The 11514-nt window shown below is 36.1% G+C and overlaps 1 pseudogene; it reads left to right on the top strand.

Moving 5' to 3' along the window:
- The first annotated feature begins 3891 nt into the window (after positions 1-3891).
- On the top strand, positions 3892-6486 carry LOC149235425 (NAC domain-containing protein 54-like; annotated as a pseudogene).
- Positions 6487-11514: the final 5028 nt, after the last annotated feature.

Below are 11514 nucleotides of genomic sequence, written 5' to 3'. Positions count from 1 at the left end.
TTATGGTGGATAGCAAAATAGATGTTTGTTTAAGTTAGTGTGGTTTGTGGAATAGACTCCCTAGCATGTTATAAACAAGTCCAGTTGTTGTAATGGTCATTGTATGTACGCAAAAACTCCAAAATGTGGAATGAAATGTAAATTTTTTGAAGGCATCTGAAAGTTCATGGTGATCTCAAAACCACTTTGTAATGGTTTATGGTCAGCCTGAAGCCATCTTTTGTCATTGTAAAGTGAGGGTTGGTGGTGAGCCAGAAACCATCTATAAAGGCTTTGTGGCTGAAGTACTTGCCTTTGTGGTAGAATCGCCCCTGTGGCTTGAGGTGCCTTTCTAGTCGGGTGTACACGAGAGCTTTGTGCTCAATTGAGCAGGTGGACTGCAGAACACCTGGCTCGGACTCAGATGTTATTTAATTTTCTGAGTAGAAGGGGATTGGCGCGCTTTTCGTGCTGACAGCCACGCTAGGATGCGCAACTGGCGTGTTTGTTAGGCCATTAATAGTGCCACGACGCCAAAATACCAGACTGGTGCGGAATTTTATGGAAAGATCGCGCTTACTCACCTTCAAGGGGATCCACGGGAATCCTCATTTTTGTTTGACGATTTGCGAGAGGAGGCAGATTGTGTTTTGGAGGTTTTGTACATACAATTCGCCTAATGGTGGTGGATTTGACTATCGTGGCAAGTAGTCATTAAGGGGGGGAGTTAGAAATAATTAATTCCTACTTGTCTATGGTTGTAATTCTCCATTTGAGGAGTTTGTTACTACATAATAGGAATTTAGTTTCTCCTAGTTTTGTGTGTGGTTGAGAGAATCTCTCAACCGCACCACTGTACATCTAAGATAGAATTCCTATCTTGAGACTATTACTTGTATAAATATGTGTACAATTTCTTCATTCATAATATAGAATATATTGTTGTGTGCCATTTTATCTTTTCCAATTTACATAATTGGAGCCATCGAGCTTGTTATGCTCATTCAAGTATGCTTCAATCATTTGATTATTCATCTTGGTGATTAAAAAAATTTGACAGGTAAAAAATATATATGTTAGATCTACCCCAAATCTATGTCGAAGACAAAAATCGTTTATCTTCGCGAGTCCGATTTCTGATATTTTCAACAACCTCTAGCACTGGTTGATTGCTTGCAATTTGCACGCCCTCTCCATGTGGCCTTTAGGCAAGTCTCCACCACATTGCGTGCTCCCCATGACAATCCTATGAGGAACCACGTATAGGGTCATCGCAGCCTTCTCTTGACATAGCTCGGCCTCCACGCAGCCTTCCTTTTTGTGTATATGGTTGACATGATTAGCCAACACGGATTCACGATGGTCAGTGTGATTATCTAACACGAATTCGTGACTGTCATCGAAAAATAAAACGCGGGATTATCACAATGGGATCGATGCGATTTTTCCCCCAAACCACATGACAATTTCGCCTTAGGTGCGCCGTGAAAATCGTTTACTCAACGAATAGGTTTTTCAGCCCTGTCACTCTGATACCATGTTAAAAAGCGATGTTTGAATTAATAAAAACATCCACTGATTAGCTCTATGAAAAAGAGACTGAACCATGGGAGTCTGGCTCTGCAGAACACTCTACATACTCAATGTACATCACACATTATATAGCAATCATGGTTTTAGGGAAGTTAGAACTATACCCTAAGAAAAAGAAACTAATCCCTATCTAAGGTACCGTGAACCGATTCACATTCTAGGATATTCTCCCTTATCTCTAACAACTTCCATATCACCGAGTGCTCCTATTGACATTGCTTTGCAACTCTAGGTGAAAATGCCAGTAATTATTGGAACGACATGTTTTCTTTTCTTCATCCATAATTCAAATGTATTAGCGTTGGAGGATATGGATATTATGGAATTTATTCGAATATTCTCAAATTAGTCACTTTCTTTGGGCACAAAAAAATGATCCAAGGAAACGCAAATTCGGAAAGCAGTACAAAACACGCAGAGCGATTGTGAATACTTACCCACTTGGTCGTTTGAAAAAGCTAGTCAAAGTCCCTTTCCAAGGGGAACAACATGAAGACTGCAATTATTCTTGTCAACGAAGTCTATGACACATTTACCCTAGTACGCACAGCCATGCTAATCGTTGAACACCGTATTTGACCGGAGAAAGGGCGTGTCTGGTAACTAATAATAATATAGCTATTAAATTGATGCACTTGAATAATATGGCTTATTAAATTAATTTAAGGAGTACCTTAATTATTAGAATTTATAGGGTTTCCCCTAAAATATGTGATAGAATTTAAGGAGTGCCTTAATTATTAGATTTGATAGGGTTTCCCGTAAAATGTGTGATAGAATTTTTGTTAAGAGAGTGAGTGCCTTGAAAAAAATCATTGCAATTGATTGTTGCAGATTCGTGAACTAAATTGACGAGGAAAAATACCATAAAAAGGACGTAAGCATCTAACAGGCATGTGACTGCGCGCCAATAAGAATGACGTGGTACTGCCACTGGGAAACCATCAGCAGCATCTTGGATTGTATTGAACTGGTTTCCTGACATGAAAGGGTTCTGACTTCTAAGCCTTGGGAACTTGGAAGACCAGACTTTTGACTGACTTTTAAGCCTTGTGGTGAAACCTCTTTCCCACTGCAAAAATGACCAAGATACCACGGATAATTACCTAGACGTTTGACTGACTCTTAAGCGATGTACTGAAAGCCATTTCACACCACAGGGATGACTAAAATAACACGGATAATTACATTACCGTAATAGATCGTGAATAAATACGGTTGTGTATTATCAATATTAAAATATGCATAGCGTTATCCATTTCTCAAAATGTCGTTGTCAATGATTTTATTATTGTTTTGTACTTTCAAAACAACATACTTGTAACTATAATGCACAATCATTTTAGATAATTCATTTCATTATTTTCTTTCTCTTCATCATAGTTCATAACGATTGCAAACACATAGTATAAGATGTTTTTTATGTGGGATACATAACACTCACCTTGTTAAAAATGATTACCCTTGAGCACAGGACAATATAACATAGACACCATACAGGATTATAAGGTAATGATGGCTCTTAAGAGGTATGGATAACAGTCAGCTTAAAACATGAATATCCTTGACCACCGGGCAGAAACCACTCTAAAGATCACAAATGGAACTATACCATTCATGACAGTAAAAGCTTATGAATTTTTTATCACTCTACCTTTATTCTTCATAACAAAAGTATTTACTACTCGAAACAGTGATATCTGTTGCACAAAGTTCTCTCGATGCATAATGTTTACCATCCTTAATTTTTAGAAACAATCCCACGGTCGTTATTTTCTGGTGCTTAATGTTTGCCATAAAATATGGCGAGGTATGCTTGCCGTGTCTTTTGAAGAACGTAAAGATGTCGCTTTCAGTTGTTGACCAATAATGTAGGTTTTATTTCGAGGCAATGCATTAGGGTTTGCTCGGAGGAATAAATAGTGAGATAGGGTGATCCACTTAACACACTTCTTCCTCATGTGAAGCTACGATCTTCCGATTGTATTGCAAATCACTGCAAACCTCAGTAGATAGGAATCGATAGTTTTGACATTAGTTTGCGGTCCTTGATCAAGAGCAGAAATCCAGGTTTAAAGTCGGGGGTTTTATAACAGAAGCTTTTCTGCTTGTCTGCGTCCTTTGCAAGGAAAAGAGTCGGGAAGTAGAAGTGTTTGTTTTGTTTACTCCTTTGACAACTATAGAGGTTTGTCCACATTTTTGGAAATCGGTGGGGTTTTGGCCAGATTTAGCTGAAGAATTGATAGCTTCTACCTTCTAGCGTTTACTTTTGCATTTGTATAAGGTCAATCATTAAGATTTGGTAGAGATTTAGCTGTAATGGATCGAAGGTCTTTGCATCCGGGGTTTAGATTTCATCCCACAGATGAAGAACTCGTAGGTTATTATTTAAAACGTAAAGTTCATGGCTGGAAGATGGATCTTGAGATTATTCCAGAGGTTGATATCTACAAGTGTGAGCCGTGGGACTTGCCTCGTAAGTTACATGATCTTTGTTGTTAGTTGCGAATTGTGTTGTGTAAGATTGAGTGATCTGAACCCTGTTCAATAGATTAATATTTCTTGCTGTTTTTTAGCCAGCTTTAAAATACTGCACAAATGTTCCTGAATACAATCCTGATGCCCTTATAGTGTAATTCTCAGGTCAAGAGTTTGTGGTGACATTTTTTGTTGTGTGCAGAGAAATCTCTTCTGCCTGGAAGAGATCTGGAGTGGTTTTTTTTTTGCTCAAGGGACAGGAAGTATCCAAACGGGTCAAGAACAAACCGAGCGACAAAAGCTGGTTACTGGAAAGCTACGGGAAAAGAACGTAAAGTTACCTCTCATATGCGTTTGATTGGAATGAAGAAAACTCGTGTTTTACAGAGGCCGTGCCCCATATGGCTCTCGAACAAACTGGGTTATGCATGAATACCGTCTAGACAACAATGAACGTCAAGCCTCACCTTCGTTCCAGGTATGTAGAACTTTCGTTAATTAGAAACTTTTGCTTTTCCTTTGTTGCCAAATTATCAGGCGACGATCTATGTAAATTCTTTGCCTTTGTTCTCAGATACTGTTATCTTCAGGTAAGGAGATTGTGATTTCCAACAGAATAAATTAGATTAAATCTTAGATAACAGTTGAAGAATTTAAACAGAGCAATTAAATTAGCTGATCAAGAATGAAATAGCTGAGCCTATAACAAGCACAAGCAGAATTCAAACTAATTATGTAACGCTTAGTGGAATTCGAGAGTGAAACACATTATATTCGTTTGCCATATTTTGGAAGATAAAATCTGTTTGAGACAGGGTCATATCTGATAATATTGCTTGATTGAGAGTAATTTCTCTGAATTGATTGATTTCTATCAAGTACCTCGATGCGTACACAATATTGTTGCAGGATCTGAGTAGGTTTGATTGGATGTAAAATTCACAGGATGCTTATGCTTTGTGCCGAATTTTCAAGAAAAGTGAGCCAGGGCCAAAGATTGGAGAACAATATGGCGAACCAGTTGAGAAATATTTCTCTTGTGGCATGAATAATTTGTTTGATAAAAACAGTTTTTTTTCGGTGGAAGAACAGTATGATGAGAAGCTATCACTATTGTCGCATGCGGAGGAGCATCAAACCAATTCAAAAGGATCATCCTCCGAAACAAGAAAAGACATAAATGTGGACGATGGAGCTCTGAAGAGGTTTCAATTACTGGATTTTGATCATGTTAGCTGCACTTTCAGCTCTTCTAATGAGTCTACAAACCAGCCCAAGGTTTGAGAAGCATAGTTTTTCAAGTTAGTCGAATGTATTTAACTCTTCCTTTTAAGTTTTTCTTATCAATGTATTTGTTCTGTGTGTGTTTAATCTTATTGACATGCTAATTTCTCCTGGGCTTTGCAGGCTGAGCATTATGAAAGCTCATGGCAACCATTGGAAGTTGACGATTTTCCTAATATTAAAATCTGTCTAATATTTTCTGACTCGAGAATGGTAAATTATTTTTCTGACTCGAGAATGCAGCCCAGCACATATTTAGGTAGCAGGCAAATTCATTGGCCTGTCGAACAAATCTATTATTCAAGTCAATTTATTAATAGTGATGTAGCAGATATACAGTATAATGAAGATTTTCTTCAACTGATGACTCCGTCTTTGGGTGGATCATGCTCAAGGACGATAAAAACGGCAATAAAAGACATCGAGAATTAAGGATTTATCGGCTTCTCCTTGTTTAGTTGTTTTGTGGCCAAATTCAAATTCTGTTGTGAAAGTTGGCGTCCATGCTAACATAATCTTATATATTTAAGGCAAAAGCAAGCGTCCAACTCAGTATGAGTAAGTTGAGTTGATTTCATTGACATTAGGATATATTCTTCTTGTGTAATAGCTACAATTGTTCTTTTTTCGCTGTCTTCGCGTATGAGGCAAATAATTCCCAATGTATAGAGTATAAACTATAACATCTCCAGGACTCTGTATCCGATGTTTTCGAAATAAAAATACAGGTTTTTGGGTTGAACATTATAGCTAAAATGTACTTTGATGAGATCCAGCTATGGCTTCTCATTATGCGCTTAACTTTTAAGCTTTTCCACTTAGCAATCAGGCAGCTAGATTCAAGCTTCATCCCAAAGGATAGCTTCAAGATTCAGAGATGAACTTTGATCAATCCAGCTGTATAATCACGCAGATGAGGCGAAGGATTGACAGACAAGCATTATAGTCATGGAAATTTTCAATGTCATTCGTTCGAAATGTATGAAACAGTAAACCATTATAGTCATGGATTAACATCAACGCGTGCAAAAGCTAACATATGGGTTATTTCTCGACTAGAAGCCTTCAGAGCCAATAGAGATCTCCGTGAATTTTTCAGATGTCAAGGCCGCTGGAGATGTTCATGCAATGGCAATCGACGAATCGAAATGAGCGTAGTCATGGACATTCCAGCAATCTCTCCGTTGCTCCATCGAAAACTCCAACGCGGAAAACAATAACCAGTTTGTAATGTGAGAGTTGAGTAAATTTTCAGTAAGCGAATCCATGATCAATATGAAAAGCTCAACTGACAAATTTAATTATAAAACGCGCAGGAAGGGAAGAATAGCTTCAACCTTATTAAAGATTCAAGAATCGTTAAATATTTATTTATCTTCTTGATGCATAAGCATCACTCTAGGAAAGATGTACGATCTCATTTTTTCCAATTTATTTGTATAAATTATAATTAGAGGGATTTTATTGTAAAGACAAAATATGGACTCTCAAGCTGATATTTTAAGGTGAATCTTTGTAAACTTTTAACAAAGAGTCACTTTAGATTAGGTGTTGGGTAGTTGTGGATACATGTTCAACTTCTTTGCCCTCTAAAGATATTTTCACCACAAATAAGAATTGTATATGTGTTACAAAGAGATCATAGAGAGATGATAGAGAGTTGGGTAGAATCCAGAAGAGTTTGAGAAGTGAGCCTTGGCATCTTTTTTTAAATATTTTCTTTATATTTAATGTTGAGATATTAATCTCAACTGTTAGTTAGTTGTTGGTTAGGTGTCATTTTAATTGATTTCTTGTTTACTCAGTGTCATAAGCAATTTAGTTTTAATTAAGTTCTACTCCATAGCTGCCTAATTGTATTTTAGTCATTTATTATTGATGTTTACAATATAATCTTTTTAGTCATTCAAAAGGTTAAAAAAAGTAATCTGTGCTCCACTTTTAGATTTCATTTTTGTTATGGTATCAGAGGTTACATTAAGTAAAACTGTTTGACAGAGGCGCAGAGATCATAGCAAGATACATAAGAGTCGTTTAGAGCAGCATTTCATAAGTGTGTATTCACAAAAAATAGAGCAGAGAGAAAGGCACGCGTCAACATTTCTTTTCGGAAAAGTCAAAGAGTTAAGTCTTTATTCGTAGTACCTCCCTTTATAATATTCGAAGTCGAAAGGTTCGTGGTATAAGTCCAGGTATCCTTTATAATATTCGAAGTCGAAAGGTTCATGGTATAAGTCCAAGTATTCTTTTTATAAAAAAATTATGTTCTTTTTGAAAGGTGCGAAGGTTTGTAATGCTTTAAAAGGAGTATCTAAAAGAGTATTCAAATGAAGGTTTCTTATATTTTTTTTTAAAACAAGGATTGGAAACAAAAGGGAGTGTTGAGTTTGTAATTTTTGTGTAAAGGTTTTTTATAAAAATTTGGAAAGTAATTCTGAAAAAGAATTTTTTAAGTTTTTTTTTTAAAATAAAAATTTGGAAAGGAAAAGGATTTTTAAAAGAGATTTAAAAGGAAAATCGCACATTTTGCATTCAAAGAAATGGTTTCTTCTAGCGCTTTGTCATAGATCCTAAATTTGTTTGACAAAAATTATGAGTTTTGGTTTTTGAGAATGAAGATGTTCCTATAAGCCCAAGAGTGTTGGCATACACTTGAGACTGCATATGTAGATCCAACTGAGGAAGCATGGGCGATCATGACTAATAATTAGAGGAATGCAGTGACTGAACTCAGAAAGAAAGAACATAAAGCCAAATGTTGGATTCAAAACTCAGTCGATCACTCTATTTTCAACATGATAACTTGCGCATTCACAACACATGAAGCTTGGGAAATCTTCAAAGTTGCGTATCAAGGTAATAATATAGTGAAGACAATGAAATTACAGACAATGAGATCACAGTTTGAAACCCTAAAGATATCTGACACAGAAAATGTGGATTAGTTCATGACTAGAGTCATGGGAATAGTCAATCAGATCAAGCTCATTGGTGAAACCATTTTAGATGAGAAAATTGTTCAAAAAGTCCTTCAAAGTTTGCCCAAGAAATATGACATGATTGTAACCACCATTTTGGAATCCAAAGGTACTACAATGTTCCTAGTAGAACAATTGACTGGATCTCTTCTAGAATACGAAACAAGACTCAACTTGATAGAAGATTCCATGGAACAAGCTTTCAAAGCACAACTCTCTTTTGGCAGAGGCAAAGGCAGAGGATATAGAGGCAGCAACAAGCGAGGCAGAGGCCGAAGGAGAGGCATATCAGAACATCATCATGCAGCAGAGTAGTGGAGATATCCAAAAAATCAAACTCAAAGAAGCAGACCTTGGAGCAAATATAATGCCTAGTGTTACTACTGCAAGAAATTTGGGCATTATGAAAATAAGTGCAAAAAGAAACAGTTAGATCAACACAGAGGCAATGTCCATCTCTCCAACAATAAAGGAGAATCCTCTGAAATAATGTTTCTTTCATGCAATCTTTCTGAAGACACTCAAAACAAGGATCTTTGGTTGTTGGACAATGGCTGCAACAATCATATGATAGGTAAAAAAAATCTGCTTTCTTATCTTGATGCTTCCATAACATCATAAATTACTCTTGGAGATCGTTCTTGCATTAAAGCTAAAGGAAAAGGTACTATTCCTATTCTTATTAAATAGAATCAGCAGAAATACATCCCTGATGTTTATTATGTTCCAATCCTAAAGCATAACCTCATTAGTGTAGGAAAACTGATGGAACATGGTTATGATGTAATATTTCAGGGGAACACATGTGATATCTATAACAAACCTCCCAATAGAATACTGATAGCTAAGGTTGAAGAAACCAAGAATAAATTGTTTCCTTTGACTCTGAGAAGTCGAAATCTCTCACAGTATTTTGTACACAATGTATCAAGAATAGATTGGTCTCAACCATGGCATTCTAGATACGGCCACATACCATTCAAAAGTCTAAGTCGGCTTCAACAAAAGTCAATTGTCATTGGTCTCACTATTATGAATGAAAATGATTGTAATTATGCAATTTGTGTTCTGTCCAAGCATAAAAGGTACAACTTTCTCGCATCTTCCTCTAGAGCAAAAGAGCCTTTAGAGCTTGTCCATACAGATATATGTGGTCTAATGCAGACACAGTCTATTGGTGGTAGTCTTTATTTTTTGACATTCATTCATGATTATAGCAAGAAGACATGGGTGTATTTTCTGAAAAAAAAAATCAGATACATTCTTAAGGTTCAAAGAATTCAAAGTAGAAGCAGAAAAGCAAAGTGGAAATCCTTTGAAAGTACTCATATCCGATAGAGGAGGAGAGTACAACTCCAATCACTTCAAAGAATTTTGTCAACAACAAGGAATCATGATGCAGAACAATACAAGATATACTCCACAACGGAATGGAGTAGCAGAATGGAAAAACTAGTCAATCATGAACATGGTGAGATGTATGCTTGATGAGAAGAAGTTGTCAAACAATTATTGGGTTGAAGCAGTTTCGACAATAGTGTATGTTCTCAACAGATCTCTAACAACCTCTCTCCAATATACATTACCTCAAGAAGCATGGGATAGTAAAAAGGTAAGTGTATCTCACTTTAGAATTTTTGGATCAGTAGCATTTTCACATGTTCCTGAGAAACTAAGAAAGAATCTTGATGATAGGAGTGAAAGATGTATTTTCGTAGGCTATAGTGAGTAGTCAAAGGCCTATAGAATTTATAATCCAATTACAAAGAAGTTTGTTTTAAGCAAAGATGTAATTTTTTTTGAAAATAAATCTTTGTGTGATGAAGTTGATGAAGTTTCAAGTCAATCTTTTTATCCACCACAACCACCAATATTGCAGGTTGAAGAAGAGCCATACCATTATGAAAATGGTACATTTTCAAACAATGAATCTACCAGTGATTCAACATCTTCAGAAGACAATTAGAGAACAAGAAGTGCCAGAGTAATATACGAGCAGAAGCCTAAACCAAGAAATTGTTGCCATAGAGAAGAATCAAACCTGGGAATTAGTTGATCTCCTAAGAGATAAAACCATAATTGGTGTAAAATGATTATATAATACTAAGCTCAATGAAAAAGGATAAATTGAGAAACATAAGACAAGGCTAGTCGCCAAAGGATTCTCACAATAGTTTGGTTTTGACTATGGTGAAACATTTGCTACAGTAGCGACATTAGACATTGTTAGAACCATATTGTCCACAATAGATCAACACAAATGGAAAGTATATCAACTTGATGTAAAATATGCTTTCCTAAACGTTATACTGCAGAGAGAAGTTTTTGTAGAGCAACCTCCTGGGTTTGAAGTTCCAGGACAAGAGCTTAAAGTATACAGATTGAAGAAAGCCTTGTATGGTTTGAAACAAGCTGCAAGAGCTTGGTACAGTTGCATTGACACCTATCCCATCAAAAGTGGTTTTTTTAGAAGCAATCATGAGCGAAATTTGTATACCAAAATGCATGAAGGTAAAATTCTGATAGTATTCCTTTATGTAAATGATCTTCTTTATACAAAAATATGATGTTAGAAGATTTCAAAGCAACAATTCAAAAAGAGTTTGATATGACAGATCTAGGAGTCATGAAATACTTTGTAGGCATTGAATTTCACCAATCTACTAATGGATTTTTTCTCAGTCAGCAAAAATATGCCACTGATATCATTAAAAAGTTCACAATGACCAATTGCAAACCTGGAGAGAGACCAATTTCTCAAGGCACAAAACTGAGCAAAGAAGATGTAGCAACACCAGTTGATTCCACACTGTATAAAAGTCTAGTTGGTAGTTTGTTATATCTCACTTCAACTAGACTTGATATTATGTTTGCAGCAAGTTTTGAATCTAGGTTTATCCAGTCACCTTAGATTTATCATTAGAAGGTTGCAAAAAGGATGTTAAGGTATATTGTCGGGACAATAGATTATGGTTTGTTTTATACACATTCTGAAAATTGTTCACTTTCAGGTTATATAGACAATGATTATGCATGGAGTTTAGATGATTGGTAAAATACCTCAGGGTATGCTTTTCATCTTGGAACCAATATGATTCATGGGCATCCAAGAAACAATCAATCGTTTCAATATCTTCTACAGAGGCAGAATATGTAGCAGCAAATGCAGTAGTATTTCAAGCTGTGTGGTTGAGAATATTAT

This window comes from Pinus tabuliformis, chromosome 8 (genome assembly GCF_031772625.1).
Source record: "Pinus tabuliformis cultivar Carrire ecotype Pingquan chromosome 8, CPIR1, whole genome shotgun sequence".
NCBI classification, from domain to species: Eukaryota; Viridiplantae; Streptophyta; class Pinopsida; order Pinales; family Pinaceae; genus Pinus; species Pinus tabuliformis.
Note: the sequence above shows the minus strand (reverse complement) of the source record. Positions and strands in the feature narration are given on the sequence as shown.